The following is a 19,866-nucleotide window of genomic DNA, read 5'->3' on the forward strand; positions in this document are numbered from 1 at the left end:
TATCTTACATTGCATTCTGCACAATACACAGTGGGTTGGACTCAGTCCATATCTTATATTACATTCTGTACAATACACAGTGGGTTGGACTCAGTCCATATCTTACATTGCATTCTGTACAATACACAGTGGGTTGGACTCAGTCCATATCTTACATTGCATTCTGTACAATACACAGTGGGTTGGACTCAGTCCATATCTTACATTGCATTCTGCACAATACACAGTGGGTTGGACTCAGTCCATATCTTATATTACATTCTGTACAATACACAGTGGGTTGGACTCAGTCCATATCTTACATTGCATTCTGTACAATACACAGTGGGTTGGACTCAGTCCATATCTTATATTACATTCTGTACAATACACAGTGGGTTGGACTCAGTCCATATCTTACATTACATTCTGTACAATACACAGTGGGGTGGACTCAGTCCATATCTTATATTACATTCTGCACATTACAAGGTTGGGTGGACCCAGTACATTTCTTATATTACATTCTGTACAATGCACAGTGGGTTGGACTCAGTCCATATCTTATGTCATATTCTGTACAATACACAGTGGGTTGGACTCAGTCCATATCTTATATTACATTCTGTACAATACACAGTGGGTTGGACTCAGTCCATATCTTACATTGCATTCTGTACAATACACAGTGGGTTGGACTCAGTCCATATCTTATATTACATTCTGTACAATACACAGTGGGTTGGACTCAGTCCATATCTTACATTACATTCTGTACAATACACAGTGGGGTGGACTCAGTCCATATCTTATATTACATTCTGCACATTACAAGGTTGGGTGGACCCAGTACATTTCTTATATTACATTCTGCACATCACACAGTGGGTTGGACTCAGTCCATATCTTATATTGCAGTCTGTACAATACAAGATGGGTTGTCCTCACTCCATATCTTATATTACATTCTGCACATTACAAGGTTGGGTGGACCCACTAAATATCTTATATTACATTCTGTATATTACAAGGTGAGGTGGACTCAGCCCATATCTTATATTACATTCTGGACAATACAAGGTGAGGTAGAGGTAGAGATTGAACAGGGAGGGGCGAGCTTCTAATTCAAACAGGAGAAAACAGTTGAGGGAAAAGCTGTTGACCTTTCGCTGACAGCAACTGCCAGAATTAAAGTTGCAACAATGTCCAGAGCAGGTGTGGGCGAGGCCCAGGGACAGAAGAGAAAACACACCCAGGGGGAGGGTTGGACCCTGCAGCAAACACTGAGCAGCTCAGACAGGCAGTGCGGCACCGGTTAGAGGCATTCAGAGGAAAGGCAGGGGAGAAACAAGCTGCAGACTTGGATTCGGGAGAGATTCTGTGCAACTGGGGGAGTGTGAGAGAGGGAGAGGGAGAGGGTTAGAGAGAGAGAGAGAATGAGAGTGAGAGGGAGGGAGGGAGAGTGGGAGTGGGAGAGAGAGAGAGAGGGGGAGAAAAAGAGAGAGTGAGAGAGGGAGTGGGAGGGAGGGAGTTCTGGCCTCTTGCTGTGCCTTTTTAATCCCTTGCTTTTGTATTTTAATCAATTCCCTCTCTCTCCCCTCAGGAATCTTTTTGATGACATGCTGCAAGGAGATGATCCAGAAAGAGACATTTTGTGAGGAGGAGGAGGAGTGGGAGAAATCCTGGGCCAAGCATCGTTCTCTCCGCTGGGGACGGACTGACTGAGACCTTCACCACAGCCTGGACCCGATGGGGAGCACGTGAGTAATGTCTGGGTTACTCTGGGGTCACTGGGTGCACACTGGAATCACTGGGATATTCAGGGGACACTGGGGGTGGTCACTGGGACATTCAGGGGACACTGGGGGTGGTCACTGGGACATTCAGGGGACACTGGGGGTGGTCACTGGGACATTGTTGTGGTAGTTCTTATTGTTGTGGTGGTGGTCTGAACATCAAGACCGCCACTCTGGCATCACTCTGGCATGACTGGGTGCAAGCTGGGAACCCTGGCTGCACCCTGGCATCACTCTGGCATGACTGGGTGCAAGCTGGGAACCCTGGCTGCACCCTGGCATCATTCTGGGTTGACTGCGGGATCACTGGGGACACTCGGTTGGCTACTCATTAAATATCTGGTGTTCTCATAACATATCTTATATTACATTTTGGACAATACACAGTGGGTTGGACTCAGTCCATATCTGAAATTACAGTCTGTACAATACAAGATGGGTTGGACTCACTCCATATCTTATATTACATTCTGCACATTACAAGGTTGGGTGGACCCAGTTCATATCTTATATTACATTCTGTACAATACACAGTGGGGTGGACTCAGTCCATATCTTATATTACATTCTGTACAATACACAGTGGGGTGGACTCAGTCCATATCTTATATTAGATTCTGTACAATACACAATGGGTTGGACTCAGCCCATATCTTAAATTACATTCTGCACATTACAAGGTGGGTTGGACTGAGTCCATATCTCATATTACATTCTGCACATTGCAAGGTGAGTTGGACTCAGCCCATATGTTATATTACATTCTGTGCAATACACAAAGGGTTGTACTCAGTCCATATCTTATATTACATTCTGTACATTACACAGTGGGTTGGACTCAGTCCATATCTTATATTACATTCTGTACAATACACAGTGGGTTGGACTCAGTCCATATCTTATATTACATTCTGCACATCACACAGTGGGGTGGACTCAGTCCATATCTTATATTACAGTCTGTACAATACACAGTGGGTTGGACTCAGTCCATATCTTATGTCATATTCTGTCCAATACACAGTGGGTTGGACTCAGTCCATATCTTATATTACATTCTGTACAATACACAGTGGGTTGGACTCAGTCAATATCTTATATTACATTCTGCACATCACACAGTGGGTTGGACTCAGCCCATATCTTATATTACATTCTGGACAATACACAGTGGGTTGGACTCAGTCCATATCTTGTATTACAGTCAGTACAATACAAGATGGGTTGGACTCACTCCATATCTTATATTACATTCTGCACATTACAAGGTTGGGTGGACCCAGTAAATATCTTATATTACATTCTGTATATTACAAGGTGGGGTGGACTCAGCCCATATCTTACATTACATTCTGTACAATACACAGTGGGTTGCACTCAGTCCGTATCTTATATTACATTCTGCACATCATACAGTGGGGTGGACTCAGCCCATATCTTATATTACATTCTGTACATTACACAGTGGGTTGGACTCAGTCTATATCTTATATTACATTCTGTACAATACACAGTGGGTTGGACTCAGCCCATATCTTATATTACATTCTGGACAATACACAGTGGGTTGGACTCAGTCCATATCTTATATTACAGTCTGTACAATACAAGATGGGTTGGACTCACTCCATATCTTATATTACATTCTGCACATTACAAGGTTGGGTGGACCCAGTAAATATCTTATATTACATTCTGTATATTACAAGGTGAATTGGACTCAGTCCATATCTTATATTACATTCTGGACAATACAAGGTGAGGTAGAGGTCGAGATTGAACAGGGAGGGGCGAGCTTCTAATTCAAACAGGAGAAAACAGTTGAGGGAAAAGCTGTTGACCTTTCGCTGACAGCAACTGCCAGAATTAAAGTTGCAACAATGTCCAGAGCAGGTGTGGGCGAGGCCCAGGGACAGAAGAGAAAACACACCCAGGGGGAGGGTTGGACCCTGCAGCAAACACTGAGCAGCTCAGACAGGCAGTGCGGCACCGGTTAGAGGCATTCAGAGGAAAGGCAGGGGAGAAACAAGCTGCAGACCTGGATTAGGGAGAGATTCTGTGCAACTGGGGGAGTGTGAGAGAGGGAGAGGGAGAGAGAGATGGGTAGAGAGAGGGAGAGAGAGAGAGAATGAGAGGGAGAGGGAGGGAGAGAGAGAGGGAGAGTGGGAGGGAGGGAGAGTGAGAGAGAGTGAGAGAGAGTGAGAGAGAGAGTGGGAGGGAGGGAGTTCTGGCCTCTTGCTGAGCCTTTTTAATCCCTTGCTTTTGTATTTTAATCAATTCCCTCTCTCTCCCCTCAGGAATCTTTTTGATGAAATGCTGCAAGGAGATGATCCAGAAAGAGACATTTTGTGAGGAGGAGGAGGAGTGGGAGAAATCCTGGGCCAAGCATCGTTCTCTCCGCTGGGGACGGACTGACTGAGACCTTCACCACAGCCTGGACCCGATGGGGAGCACGTGAGTAATGTCTGGGTTACTCTGGGGTCACTGGGTGCACACTGGAATCACTGGGATATTCAGGGGACACTGGGGGGGTCACTGGGACATTCAGGGGACACTTGGGGTGGTCACTGGGACATTCAGGGGACACTGGGGGGGGGTGGTCACTGGGACATTGTTGTGGTAGTTCTTATTGTTGTGGTGGTGGTCTGAACATCAAGACCGCCACTCTGGCATCACTCTGGCATGACTGGGTGCAAGCTGGGAACCCTGGCTGCACCCTGGCATCATTCTGGGTTGACTGCGGGATCACTGGGGACACTCGGTTGGCTACTTGCCGCCATCTGACCAAGATGCCGGCTGGCGCAGCCGCCATTTTTCCAAAATGTTGGCCTGTCTGTCCTCCATTTTGTCCAAGGTGGTGGCCAAGTTGGCCTCCATTTTGCCCAAGGTGGTGGCGACGCGGGCCTCATTTTGTCCGGCATGGGAGCCGCGTGAGCGGCGACTTTTTTTAAAATGTTGGTCGCGCTCGCCCCCATTTTGTCCGGGACGGACTCCCCGCTGGCCTCCATTCGGTCCAAGCCCGGCTGCCGTACCTGCTGCCGTGCTGCCCCTGTGCAAATACACTTCCAAATATACAAATACATCATAAATATACAGGTAATATATATATATTATAAACACAAGTCAGTAAGAGCTTGAGTGATTGGTGAGTGACTCACCAATCAAAAAACCAGTGGTGTGGATGGAATCCCTGGCGAGGATGTGGAGATTTTGGGGCCAAAGATCATGACTTCCCAATTTTTAACTGGAGGAACTGGTGGCTCATCTAAAACAGAATGTGGGTCTGACAACACAAAGATATTGGAAGGGTCAAGAGAGGCGGTGGTTTTGTCAGCGTCCATCTGAAAGCTGGTCCATGTCTGTGGACTGTGTCACCAAAGGGCAGCATGTGGATGAGGAAGAGGAGGGAGCCAAGGATTGAATCTTTAGAGACATCAGAGATAACGGTGATAGGGTGGGAAGAGAAGCTTCTCCTGGCTCTGATCAGATAGGTGAGTGGAATCAAGTGAGGGGACTCCCAGCAAAAGAGGCCAGTTTCCGATGAATGAGATGGTGACCGGTGGGTTGTCTGTAGGTCTGGAAATGGGGAGTGTTTTAAACCCAAGGATGAGAATTTTAAATTTAATGGATATGTTACTGGGAGCCAGTGAGGGTCAGTGAGTCCGAGCAGGACCTGGTGCTGGTTGGACACGGACAAGAGTTTTGGACGAGCTCACGTTTATGGAAGGTGGAGGTTGGATGGCCGGTCAGGAGTGTATTGGAGGAATGGAGTCTGGAGGGGACAGAGACATTGATGAGGGTTTCAATGGCAATGGGCTGAGGAAGGAATGGAGGTGGGTGAGGGAATCACGGGGTCTTTGTGATGGAGGTGAAAAAGGGTCATGGGCTCAGCTCGGTTTTACACGGGACCAATTTTACTGGAACCGTGAACCAATGTAGAATAAACGGGTAAACATCCGCAGTAAAATAGCGGAGAGAGGAATGTCAATGGGACACGTTCAGTGTCCGTCCCCTAATATCACCCACAGTCATTACTGGGCTGCAATCCTCAACCTGCCCTTTAACTGTCCTCGTATCAGAGACTCACAATTCATATTTTAACTGGGAAACTGCAGGAACAGAGTGAAACGGGTCTGCTCGTGTCCCTGGATTCAGTGCACACTGCGGAGACATCTGTCTAAATTATAAATGAAACACCAGGAGTGAACATGGTCAATATAGTTATATAAAAGCTGTAAATGAAGCCGTTTATTATTATTGGATCAGTCCTGTATGAGAACAGATTGAAGCTTTATTCCTGAGAGAGGTCTGATTAAGTAATATCGTGGACTTAGAGATTTTTGTGTTTTATTCACCACATTATTTACAGCGGAGTCAAAGCTGCTGATATAATGTGTTTGTTAAACTGACTGTAACTAATAGCAATGATCAGGAGTATAACCGTGTCAGTGGAGACTTATCCCCTGTATAAATCAGGGCTTGTTGGATTGGATCAGCTCAGAGTGTCTGCCGAAGCTGTGGTTTCCAGGCCAACAGAAGTCAGTGCTTCTCACAGAAATGGGATATCCAGTAATATTTCTGGTACAAGATATTTATTTTCCTGTTCTTGCAGCGGTTGGAGTTCCAGGTAAGCCGTTATCTCAGCTGTTAATGACGTAAATCAGAGTTGACTCCGCTGCTGTACTTGGTACATGATTTTTTTCTCCTACCATGTTCAACACAGTCACCTGTTCTATCGGTTGAATGATGGAATATGTTAAGTCTCTGCTCTTTCGGTCTTGTCAGAGCTGTATTATATCCATAATGACCCTTTTATATCCAACCCTGGCATTGTTACTGGATTATTCTCTGTACTGAATGTTGTGTTGAATAATGGTATGTCCTTAGCTTCCAAATGTTCGATCTTGTAGGAGTTACATTATATCTGTAATGACTTTATATATACAAAGCTGACATTGTTCCTGGATTATTCTCTGTACTGAATGTATTGCAATCAGGTGTTTGGGCTAAGAGTTGGTTTCAGACCATCAGGAGCTGTTAACAGTTTCTTGTGGAACTAACCTGTCCTGGAATATGTTTTCATCAATGTGTTTTCAGTGATTAATAATGAGACAGCTCACGGTCTCAGTGTTACAAGGAGGCAGTGCAGTGTCCTCCCTCCCCAATAACATGCTTCAATTCAACTGAGATTTCAATGTATTTATTGGTGATCACTGTTATGAAATATTATTTCATTATGTGTGTATCTGACGCCGCTTCAGATGTTTGGTTACTGATCTGAATTTACTGCTGACTCTTTCACATCTCCTTCTCTGCTTCACTGTGGATGAATTCACTGACTGTCACTGGACTTCACTGTTAAATGAAAAGTGTGGTTGTTATGTTATCTCAATTTGCACCGTATCTGTTGGAATCAGGAGCCCTTCCATGTATCTGTCGATTATCCGTGTGATTTTGGCGTTTTGTTAATTGAACAATCCCGCCATCTATCACTTTACTTTATAATTACAGGAGAAGGAATCTCAATTATTGTGAGATCTGCCTGGGAGAGGCATTCGATTCTGTTTATTCCATGATTTGAAGATGAAGTGAACAGTGTCGGTGAACAGGTGGAGAATTGGGTGATCTGTAGAAACATTAAACTATTCCACAGAGGCTTCACTATTTAACAAAATGAGACTGAGAATAGGATCGGTGGAACACGGGGCTGGTGAACAGAATGCAGGCAAAGGATGATAGGATTTAATCGGATATGAAAATGGACTTGAGAAAGAGAGTAGAGTGCGTGATAGAGAGGGCGACTGAGAGGGAAAGCGAGAGGCTGTGGTGTGAATAATTCATCAGAATGAACTGCTGAAACTTCCAGTACAATTAAACAGAGAAAATGTGATTTGAAGCTGTTATTATGATGTGGTCAGATTGGGTGAGTTTTTATTGTGGGACTCGCTCCTCATGTTTATATCCCTGTCAGGTCCTCAGTCTGTTTTTGTGAATGTTCCTTGTTTTCCAACTTAACACTAAACATAATTAAAATTTGCTGAAAAAAATATAATCAGAAATGTCTTGATCGGAATGATTAAATATAATTACAATTTACTTGAAGAGTAGAATTAGCAATTCATTTATCGTGATGAATTATGAGGATGCTGTGTTTTAGAAGCTCGGCTGAATTCAATAAACAACAAGGTTGATATAATTAATACCCAACAAAGGTTACCTGACACCAATAACCACAGAAATTAACTGTTGAATGCATTAGTTGGATTGTGTTCTTGGGACCTATAGATTAGATTCCCTCTCACACTCTGCTGCTTTCTCGCCCTGTAAATCACAGCCTCTCCTCTCACTGCATTGAATCCTCTGTCTCTTCTTCCCTTACTTCAGTTCGTGCAAGTTCCCAAATTATCTGCTCCTGACTCCCCTCCAGCTCTGACATGTCCTTTTCCTTGTCTACCTCCCAATCTGTCTCACTGGGACGGTCCTGAGCCGCCTTTCCCGTTTAGTGCCAGCCCCTGTCAGCTCTCTTAAACCAGAGCAACAAACTAAATGTACCTCTCTTTGTCCCCTCACCTTCCTGACCCTTCCCTCTCTTTCCCGTCAGTCTGGAGCCCAAATCCGGCTTTAATCCGCTGGATTCCCGGTGTGTAAAACCCCTTCTCCCTTCTCCACCGGCACTGCGCCCTCACTCAGCCCTTCCAGTGGATCCGGTGCTCACTTCATTCACTTTCTGTATCCATCTCCCAATTCATTATTGATCATTGTGTTTAAAAACATCTCTCTGCCCGAAAGCGCTGCCCAGGTCAATCAATCACTTTCCACCCTTCGATGCAGCAACAAAGCTGGAAATTTCACCTCAGATCCTCTCAATCTGCTGCTTTGGCGCCAGCTTTGAGCAGTAATTTCTCAGCTTCCTTTTCTCTCTCTTACAGTTAACTTGGTGGCGATTGTGATCCTGTCCCGAGGAAAGTGCGGTCTCTCCAAATGTATCAGTCGCTACCTGGTGGGAATGGCAGTGGCAGATCTCCTGGTCGTTATCATTGGTGTGATATTGAATTGGATTGGTGCGATTTATTTCCCAGGTTCATTCCTGTTCATTACTCCCGTGTGTAGTTTTATTTCCTCCTTGAGTGAAGCAGCCACGGGGGTTTCTGTCTGGTTCACAGTCGCTTTCACCTTTGATCGATTTGTGGCCATTTGTTGTGAGAAGCTGAAAACTAAATATTGCACCGAGAGAACGGCGGCTGTGGTTCTGGGAACAGTGAGTGTGCTGGGCTGTTCAGTGAGTGTCCCCTGGTACTTTACATATGAACCTGACTATATAATTGATAATGTTCCCTGGTTTTGTGTGACTAAACCGAGGTTCCGTACTTCCCCCGCATGGGCCGCATTTGACATGTTTCACCTCATTTTAACCCCTTGTGTCCCGTTCTGTCTGATTTTGCTGCTCAATGTTCTGACGGTCAGGCGTATTTTAATGTCCAGTCGAGTCCGCAGGGGACTCCGGGGCCGCAGCAATGGAGAGAATCAGAGTGATCCAGAGATGGAGAACCGAAAGAAATCCATCATTTTACTCTTCAGTATATCGGGCAGTTTTATACTGTTGTGGCTGATACGGGTTGTATTTTTCATTTATCTGCGAATTGCAGACATTTGGTCTTATTACTCCACCGCTGACCCTGGTTATATCACACAACAGACAGCAGGAATGCTGCAGCTTCTCAGTTCCTGCACAAACACGTGTATTTATGTCCTGACCCAGACTAAATTCAGAGAGGAGCTGAAGAACGCGGTGAAATACCCACTCAATCTAATTGTTAAATTAGTGAAATCATTGAAAGAGCTGAAGGGTTTCAAGCACTAGAACTAAATCCCATTTCATACTCCATCCCTACACTTCCCAGGGGACGGAAAGTACATTATATATTTGCAGCTCAGAGCCATTAAATGATCTGAAATATGGTTCTGATGTTATATTTTATTGAAAATCTGACCGATTAAGGCAGGATTTATTCTGCAGACGACACATGCATTTTGCTCGAAATTGCAGTCCTAAAGAGCCCAGCTGGACTTCAACTAAATGGTGATCCAGCAAAATGTGCAAAGCTGGGATTCAAAGTAGCTGCTTTGGGCCAGATCAGAATGGGTGCAGGGGGAGAGAGGGAGAGAGAGGGGGAGAGGGGGAGGGAGTGAAGGAGCGAGAGAGAGAAATTCATAGAGTTTGAGAAAGAGGGAGAGAGATTGAGAGAGGCCGAAATACAGAGAGGGAGAGAGAGAGGGGAGAGTGACTGACATAGAGACAGAGAGGAACTTACAGCGATAAAGAGTGTGAGAGAGCGAGATAGTGATATAAAGAGCGAGGGAGAGACAGAAAGTGAGAGCGAGAAAGAGAGAGAGAGAGGCAAAGAGTGACACAGGGAGAGCGTGAGAGAGATCAGAGAGAAAGACAGGGAGATATTGGGACAGAGAGAGTAAGAAAGACAGAAAGACAAGGAGGGAGACAGAGAAAGACAGAAGGAGAGAGAGGCGGAGAGAGGAGTGGACAGAGACAGAGAACACAGGGCAAAAGAAATATAATGATTAAATAGCGCAGAAAATTAAAACAGGTTCACATAAAGGCGAGAGGGTCTGTGACAAAGAGAGAGAGATGGAAACAAAGAGGGGTAGAGACAGAGGTACACAGAGCTGGAGATAAATAAAGTGAGTTTGTTTGACAGGAGAGAAAAAATAAAGAGAGAAAGAAAGTGAAAGAAAGCATATATGTATATATGTATATAATGAGAGAGAGCAAGCAGACATGGATGGAACGAGAGAGAGAGACTGACAACGAATTACAAATTGATGGAAGTAGAAGTGGAAATAACAAGATAGAATAGCACACAGAAAATAAATAGAGACAAACGACATAAACAGATAACAGACATATTGAAAGACGGACAAAAACAAACTGTGTCATCAGCCTGGAGTGTGTGAGAGTGCTGACCAGCAGAACAGCAGCAGATGAAGCAGGCCAGACAGTTCATGTTTGTTCTGGGGTAACACTCTTGTGGATTTAATTTTGACATTTCTAAAGGTGATGCCTTGAGCTGCACAATAAAATCACTCAGTCTTGTGTACCTGACCCTGACCATTACTTACTGCAGGAGTTTCCCAGCTGCTCTGTGCAGTAAACATTCATCTGATGAACGAAAACCTGAGATTGAATCGGCTTCAGCATATCTGAAGGAAAGGGACGATTAAAAGGTGGAAGCGCTGTTGAAAGATTGTTAATGACACATTGTAAAAAACCACACAGCAGAGGATAGATCACCACAGCAACAAGAACGATTCCAGGGGGGCGAGAGGTCGTTTGAACTCCTGCCGACTTAACTTGGTTACGTTGTGGACACTGAGAGAAAACAAGTGAAGTGTCAATCAATCGTGGGTTGTATTTGGAGGAACCTATTGTTGAGAAGCCATGGTCCCAGAGGTGTGATTCTCTGTAAAAACTGTCTTAAAAATCTGGGCAGAAGTTGAGTGGGGAGAGACACAGATCCACCAGAACTGCTCCAAGCTCACCTTTCGCTTCCTGACAGCACCACCTCACCTGGAATCTTCCTGACTGCTCGCTATCTCCCAGCTTGATGCCTCGATGCAGGTTTACAGATTGCCTGTGAAGCAGATGACCTGTCCACCAGAGAAAGTTACACTGCACTACAACGGTATCCATCAAAATACCTGGAATCTTCTCGGCAAGTCTAAAACTTTCGTTATAGGCTTAGTCTAAGATAAACATTTGATTTCCAAACGGTTATGCATTTTGAGAATTGAGAATGTGTTGTTTAATTTTTGCTAATGCAATTCTAAATCGGGCATAAAACCAAGATGAAGTTTAAATTCTAATGTCATTTTTTTCTATTGAATGAATAATACTTGTTTTCTCTGTAAAGCCATGGTTTGTGCCTGAAGTTTGTTTAGGATAAAGAGCTCATTAAGTTAAATGTAAAACTAAACCTTGTGGAGATAAAAAGGCATTGCTCCAAATTAAAGTGTAAAATCACTTTCCATCTTTTTGCTCCTCCATCTGTACCATGTGTAACTTTCCCAGTGAGCTGCTGAATTCTGTGACAAATAATATGTATTTTACCCCTTCTGCAGTGTTAATAAACTGGACAGGCTCCCGCAGCACTCTCTTGCTCTGTTACTGTTACACATGCAGTTATTCTTTCAGATTAAAGAAAAAATATGAATAATGGAGAAATGAATTAAATCCCAGATCAGAACTACATTCAGATTGAGTCCAATTTTACTCTGATTTGTTGAATAGAAGCTAGAATTACATTCTCTACAAAAAATGGCTAATTGGACCTTTCCTCCGAATGTCTGGTCTCTCCTTTTCTGTAACCATTAGGTCCAAATAACCAAATGTTAATCCATTTTTTTGCAGAAGTTCACATTTTGATGTTTAATTCCCTCACTGCACCGCTGTCTTTATGTTGAACACCAGCTAGTGTTAGTCTCACTCAGTTTGTATTTTTAACTAGAGTGCAACAGTGATTTTACAGGAAAAGCAAATTATCCCTCTCTGTGTCTCTCATCACAACAAGCTTCACCTTGCCCCTCAGGAAGATGGCCGCCTTTCGGGTGCCATTTTGTTTCAGGTTCATGGCGTTGAAGTTGTTGTTCATCGATTCATATTTTGATAGCAGGCACGGTGCAAGAGGAGTCCATTCAGCCCACCCTGCCTGTGCCAGCTCCTTGAAAGCATGATCCAATTATTCCCATTTCCCTTTCTGCTTTCCCCCCACAGCCCTCATGGATGCTTGTAATAGTAGTTTTGATAATACACACACACATATATATATATATATATATATATATATATATACATATGTATACAATTTGCTGTTGTAGGGAGTGGACATATGAGGAGAGGTTGAGTAGATTGGGACTCTACTCATTGGAGTTCAGAAGAATGAGAGGCGATCTTATTGAAACATATAAAATTGTGAAGGGGCTTGATCGGGTGGATGCGGTAAGGATGTTCCCAAGGATGGGTGAAACTAGAACTAGGGGGCATAATCTTAGAATAAGGGGCTGCTCTTTCAAAACTGAGATGAGGAGAAACTTGTTCACTCAGAGGGTAGTAGGTCTGTGGAATTTGCTGCCCCAGGAAGCTGTGGAAGCTACATCATTAAATAAATTTAAAACAGAAATAGACAGTTTCCTAGAAGTAAAGGGAATTAGGGCTTACGGGGAGCGGGCAGGAAATTGGACATGAATTTAGATTTGAGGTTAGGATCAGATCAGTCATGATCTTATTGAATGGTGGAGCAGGCTCGAGGGGCCGATTGGCCTACTCCTGCTTCTATTTCTTATGTTCTTATATATATATATATATATATGTATATATATATGTATATATATATATATATAAGTTGTTGTTGTGGATAAAGCTGTTTCTCAACCTTTTACTCTTTAGATTCTTCTCCTTTATAAATTGGGCTTTGTTTCTGTGTAAATGAATGTTGCTGAGCGATTGTCCCTGTAACTGAGTGAGGGATCTTGCTGTATATTGGGTTTTTAAAAAATTGCTTTGGCTCTTTTATATGTCATGAATTTATTTGAAATCTTTGGCTGATTGGAAAAAGCCACAAACTGTAAGTTGATCACAAACTGCTGGCATTTTGTCCACTGCAAATTAAAACAAGAGAAAAGAGCAAAGGTAAAGTTCGTTCACCTTTGCAAACTGCAACATAAAGGGCGAAGTAGCAAAAAATGCCCAGGGTTTTTGTCCCCTGCTCCAGGAACAGAAGTGAAAATGAGCACAGGGGCAATTTGAATCTTGCAGCGAACATTAACCAAGGACAGGCAGACAGACCAGCACCTTTTAGGGGAGGGGGTGGGTGAGGGATTGAGTGGCAAAGCAGGAGAGAAAACCCTGCAAACTTGTATTAGAGAGAGAGAGAAGCAACATGTGCTCTTCAGTCTGCCCGAGTGTCTTTCTGTTTCTCTCTGTCCCAGCTTTTCACTCTTTTCTTCAGATTCTCTGCTTTGTAACTTGGGATTTTTTTTTGTCAGTGGTGTTTGCTGAGAGATGGCCTGCCTGTGTCATGGAATGAGTGAGTGACTGAGTGTGAATGTGTGTGTGTGAGTGAGTGTGAGGGAGCTCTGAGCTCTTGCTGTGCTTTTTTATTCGCTTGCTTTGTTTTTAATCCATTTTAAAAAATCAATTAAAAGATTTTTTTGTGGAAATGCTGTAACATGAAGTTGTGGAAAGAGAATTTTTGGGAGGAGGAGGATTCCTTGGACAAGAAGCTTTCTCTCCACAGGGGACTGATCGAGGCCTTCACCACAGGCTCACGTGAATTGTGTCTGGGTCACTGTGGGATCACTGGGAGCACTGTGGGATCATGGGTTGCTATGGGATCACTGGGATACTGCAGGTTCACTGGGACATTGTGGGATGAATGCGACACTGTGGGATCAGTGGGACATTGTGGGATCAGTGGGACATTGTGGGATCATTGGGACATTGTGGGATCATTGGCTTCCTGTGGCATCACTGGGACACTGGCGGCCATGTTGTTTAAGATGGCCGCCTTAATGGCCACCATTTTGTTTCAGCTTCATGGGGTCAGAGGAGAAACTACTTTACCCATTCTAAGTAATATAGAAATATTATATATGTACATATATATATATATATATATATATAGACATGTAGAAATATTATATATATATATAGACATGTTATTTCATACACGCAAGTTGTTGTATATAAAGACAGTCTCAAACGTTTACACAAATGCAGTGAACTGGGATACTGGGACCTCTGGGTGCACTGTGGGATCACTGACTGCACTGTGGGATCACTGGGATCAATTAGGGAGCATTGTGGTATTATCAGTGGGTGTGCAGCTGGATCACCGGGTCACTCTGTGTTCACTTTGGGATCACTGGGTGCACTAGATCGCTGGGACACTGTGGATCAATGGGACACTATCACTGGGTGCAGTGTGGAATCACTGAGTCACTGTGGGGACTCGATGGGATACTTATTTACCCAGTTGGGCCGAATGGCCTGTTTCTGTGCCGTGCTGTATTCTATGTAATATATATATATATAAAGATATGTACGGGGTTAAATTCGATAACCCCCGAATCCGGGCGCGGGGGGCGATTAACCCCCGAGTGATTAACCTGCACCCGGTCGTTGAGATGCAGACAGTCCGTGAGATTGGTGCTGCCTGGTGATTCACCTGATTCCTGCGAGCAGTCAGGCCTGACTGCGCTGTTCAGCGGCTTCTCACCAGCAGGGGGGCCCCCGATATTGCGTGAGTGGTTTGCACCTCTGAAAGGCAGGCTGCACCTCTCAACGGCAGCCTGAATTCACAAAGTCAAACATTTGATTCAGATACAAACCTCCGGGGTCATTTCTCCTCGTACAGTTTTGATTGGCAGCTTCTTTTGAATTAAACAGACCATTGATTAAAATGACTGGCTCCCAGTCACTGTTTTGAAGGCATTTATCAGCCTGTCTTTTTCAAACTGGTGAGTCTGTTTGGAATCTCTGAGAATGTTAATCAAGTCGACAGCTTCCATAGTTTGTGCGAAAAAGACAACAAAGAACCAGGATGTTCGAAAGTTCGGGCACAGTTTCGTATAGTATTTTGAATTATTTATTATTTTTTTATTTTCCAATAATGATCTGGTTGAGCTTTACAGTAAAACTGTTGTCTTACTGCTACTATTCTGTTTATTCTCTTACTGTTTCATCAATTTGTTTGGCAGTTAAAGTCTAAAACAAGCTCCAGTGTAGTGTGACTCTGTCACCCTCTGAAGAGCAGGCACTATTCGGCACTGGATAGAACGAGTGGGCTGAGATAATCTGAAGGGGTTTCACTGTTCATTACCTGGAGCCCTTCAAGTGTTACATTGATATCAGGACAAGCGGAAACACTGAGACATTGAGAGTGAAGCCTCACCTCACAGAGGAGATGCTTTTTCAAGCTAAGAAATACTGCTGATTTTAAATCAGCAAAATTTCACTTCATTAAAGTAGACAAAAAGGCAAATATATCTGAACTGTCTCCATTATCTGAAAAACACGGATATTTTACTGATCGGGTAATAATGGTCTTGTTCAAACTGTACAAAATAAAAATCAATTGTGATCTTTTTAAAATAATGAACTGATTTAAAGCATTCTCCAACCAAACAAAAGCACCAAGCATTCCCAGGACAATGAGAGATTATATGAGTGGGCAAAACTGTGGCAAATGGAGTTCAATGTCGGGCAATGTGAGGTCATCCACTTCGGATCTAAGAAAGATAGATCAGAGAGTTTTCTAAATAGTGAGGAGCTCGAAACTGTGGGGGAGCAGAGAGATTTAGGGGTCCAAGTGCAGAGATGATTAAAAGCTAGTGGACATTTGCAAAAATAATTAACAAGGCTAATAGAATGTCGGCCTTTATTTCTCGAGGGCTGGAATATAAAGGGGTGGAAGTTATGTTCCAGCTGAACAGAGCTCTGGTTAGACCCCATCTGGAGGGCTGCATTCAGTTCTGGGAACTGACCCTCAGGAAGGATACATTGGCCTTGGAAGGGCTGCAGCACAGATGCAACAGAATGATAATGGGTCTAAAAGCGTTAAATTATGAGGACAGGTTGAATTATCAAGGCTAGTATTCCCCTGAATATAGAAGATTAAGGTGTGATTGAATTGAGGTGTTTAAGATGATGAAAGGAGTTGATAGGGTAGATAGAGAGAAACTACTTCCTCTGTTGGGGGAGTCTAGAACAAAGGTGCATAACCTTAAAATTAGAGCTCGGCCGCCCAGGGGTGATGGTAGGAAGTTCTTCTTCACAAAAGGGTAGTGGAAATCTGGAATTCTCTCCCACAAAAGTCTGTTGAGGCTGGGGGTCAATCCGAAATTTCAAAACGGAGATTGATAGACTTTTGTTCGGCAAGGGTATTGAGGATCAAGGAACCAAGGCGGGTAGTTGGAGTTAAGATACAGATCAGCCATGATCTAATTGAATGGCAGAACAGGTTGAGGAGCTGAATTGTTCCTGTGTAACAGGCTCGTGTGGCTGAATGGACTCCTCTTGTTCCTATGTAACATGCTCGAGCGGTTGAATGGACTCATCTTGTTCCTATGTAACATGCGTGAGGGGCTGAAAGGCTTCCAGATCCTGTATAACAGTATCGAAGGACTGAATGGCCTCCTTCTGTTCCAGTGCAACAAGCTCGAGGGGCTTAATGGCCGAGTCCTATTCCAGTGTAATATGCTCGAGGTGCTGAATGGCCTTCAGTTCCCGTATAACATGCTCGAGGGGCTGAATGGCCTGCTGCTGTTCCTATGCAACAGGCTTGAGGGGCTGATTGGCCTCCAGGTCTGGTGTAATGGGCTCGGGGCTGAATGGCCTCCTCCTGTTGATATCTGACAGGCCTGAATGGTTGGTTGGCGTCTAGTTCCTGTATAACAGGCTCGAAGGGCTGAATAGCCTCCTCCTGTTCCTATGTCATAGGCTTGAGGGTCTGTCTGGCCTCCAGTTCCGTTGTAATGGGCCCGAGGGGCTGGATGGCCTTCAGTTCCCGTTAACACGCTCGAGGGGCAGAGTGGCCTCCTCCTGTTCCTATGTAACAGGATTGAGGGGCTGATTGGCCACCAGATCTGGTGCAAGGTGCTCCAGGGGCTGAATGGCCTCCTCCTTTTGCTACCTGACAGGGTTGAACGGTTGATTGGTGTCTAGTTCTTGTATAACAGGCTCGAAGGGCTGAATGGCCTTCAGTTCCTGTATAACAGGCTCGATGGGCTGAATGGCCTCTTCTTGATTCTATGTAACAGGCTTGAGGGGATGATCGGCCTTCAGTAACGATGAAACGGGCTTGATGGGCTGAATGGCCTCCTCCTTTCCCTGTGCAGCAGCCGTGAAGGACTTGCCGCCATTTTGTCCAAGATGTCCCGCGAACTTGCCACCATTTTGTCTAAAAATTAGAGCCGGACCTTTCAGGAGCGAGATTAGAAAACATTTCTATACACAAAGGGTGGTAGAAGTTTGAAACTCTCTTCTACAAACGGCAATTGATACCAGCTCAGTTGCTAAATTTAGATCTGAGATAGATAGCTTTTTGGCAATCAAAGGTATTAAGGGATATGGGCCAAAGGCGGGTTTATGGAGTTAGATCACAGATCAGCCATGATCTTATCAAATGGCGGAGCAGGAACGAGGGGCTGAATGGCCTACTCCTGTCCCCATGTTCCTATGATATTATTTATATGGAATTCCGGCAGGCATTTGATAAGGTTCCACACATGAGACTATTGGCAAAAATGAAAACACATGGATCTTGAGGCAATGTATTGACATGGTTAGAGAATTGGTTCGGAGATGGGAGACAGAGAGTAGGGATAATGGGTACATACTCCAATTGGCAGGATGCGACTAGTGGTGTCCCCCAGGGATCTGTAACTGGGGTCTCAGCTTGTCACCATATTTAACAATGACTTAGATGAAGGAACAGAGAGTCGTATATCCAAGTTTGCTGATGACACTAAGTTGGGTGGTACAGTAAGTAGTGTGGATGCGAGTGAAAAGTTGCAAAGGGACATTGATAGATTAAGTGAGTGGGAGAAACTATGGCAGATGGAGTTCAATGCGGGGTAATCCACTTTGGACCGATGGTCAGGGTATTTACCAAATGGTAAGAAGCTCGGAACTGTGGAGAAGCAGAGAGAATTAAAGGTTCATTTACATAAATCAGTAAAAGCTAACGGACGGGTCCAAAAATAATTTAAAAGGCTAACGGAGCGTTAGCCTTTATCTCAGGGGGCTGGAATATCAAGAAGTGGAAGTTATGTTCCAGTTATATAAAGCTCTGGTTGGACTGCGTCTGGAGTAACTGCGTTCAGTTTTGGACACTGCACCTCAGGAAGGATAGATTGGCCTTGGAGGGGTTGCAGAGCAGATTCACCAGAATGTTACCGGGGCTAAAAAGGTTGAATTATGAGGACAGGCTGCATAGATTGGGCTCGTCTTCCCTCGAGTATCGAAGATTGAGGGGCGGTCTGAGCGAGGTGTTTAACATGTTCAAATTATTCGATAGAATAGAGAGAGAGAATCAATTTCCTCTGGGGAATCAAGAACGAGGGGGACATAATCTTAAAATTAGAACCATGCTATTCACGTTCGAAATCAGGAAGCACTTTTTTACACAAAGGGCAGTAGAAGTCTGGAACTCTGTCCCCCAAAAGGCTGTGAATGCTGGGGGTCAATTGAAGCTTTCAAGACTGAGATCGATAGATTTTTGTTGGGTGAGGGTATCGAGGGATAGCGAGCAAAGGCGGATAAATTGATTTGAGGTTCAGATCATCTCTGATCTAATTGAAGGGCGGAACAGGTTCAATGGGCTGAATGGCCTCCTCCTGTTCCCAATGGAAATGTTGAGAATATGCTTTGTTGAGGCTGTGACGTCAGGGTCAACCCCTGTCCAAACAAGACAGGCCACATTTGGGAGTTTAATAACTTTGAAATGAACATTTTTCTTTTGTGACTTGTGCAACTTCGATCAAGTGAATAGTTATGAATGAGAATCAATACAGTCATTCTAACTTCTGGCTGGTAACCAGATCAGAGGTTTCCGTAGTGTAGTGGTTATCACGTTCGCCTCACACGCGAAAGGTTCCCGGTTCAATCCCGGGCGGGAACATTATTTTGGGGCAGATTTTTCTGTCCTCTGTGAAAGAGCCTGTTTTGTTCAGTTCGACACAAATTCGTGGTCTCACGAGCACTGAACATTTTAAACGGAGCCCTTCAAAATACAGTGTGTAAAATGAGAAGGAATAAAAAGTTCATCGCACAAAAGACATTATTAAACTTTTCCAACATCCCTCAGTGGCCTTTCATTCTGCAAAATAACGTTATCGGTTAATTAATGGTGAATAACAAAAATATTGTTTTTTTTTTCTTCCATGCGATTAATATAACACGTGTTCAAAAGTTGCTCTTCTGGCTGGAAATCGCACCCCGGCCGCAGTGGTAAAAGCGGTGAATCTTAACCACTGGACCACCAGCGAGTTTTACTTACAGCATTATCAGATTTAACGA

The 19,866-nt window shown here is 44.0% G+C and overlaps 1 non-coding gene across 1 annotated transcript; it reads left to right on the forward strand.

Annotated features, from left to right (window-relative positions):
* The first annotated feature begins 19,395 nt into the window (after positions 1–19,395).
* Positions 19,396–19,468, forward strand: trnav-cac (transfer RNA valine (anticodon CAC)). The gene has a single exon. It is a non-coding gene; the product is annotated as a tRNA-Val (tRNA).
* Positions 19,469–19,866: the final 398 nt, after the last annotated feature.

The sequence above is a fragment of the Heptranchias perlo genome, unplaced genomic scaffold (assembly GCF_035084215.1).
Source record: "Heptranchias perlo isolate sHepPer1 unplaced genomic scaffold, sHepPer1.hap1 HAP1_SCAFFOLD_50, whole genome shotgun sequence".
Classification (NCBI taxonomy): Eukaryota; Metazoa; Chordata; class Chondrichthyes; order Hexanchiformes; family Hexanchidae; genus Heptranchias; species Heptranchias perlo.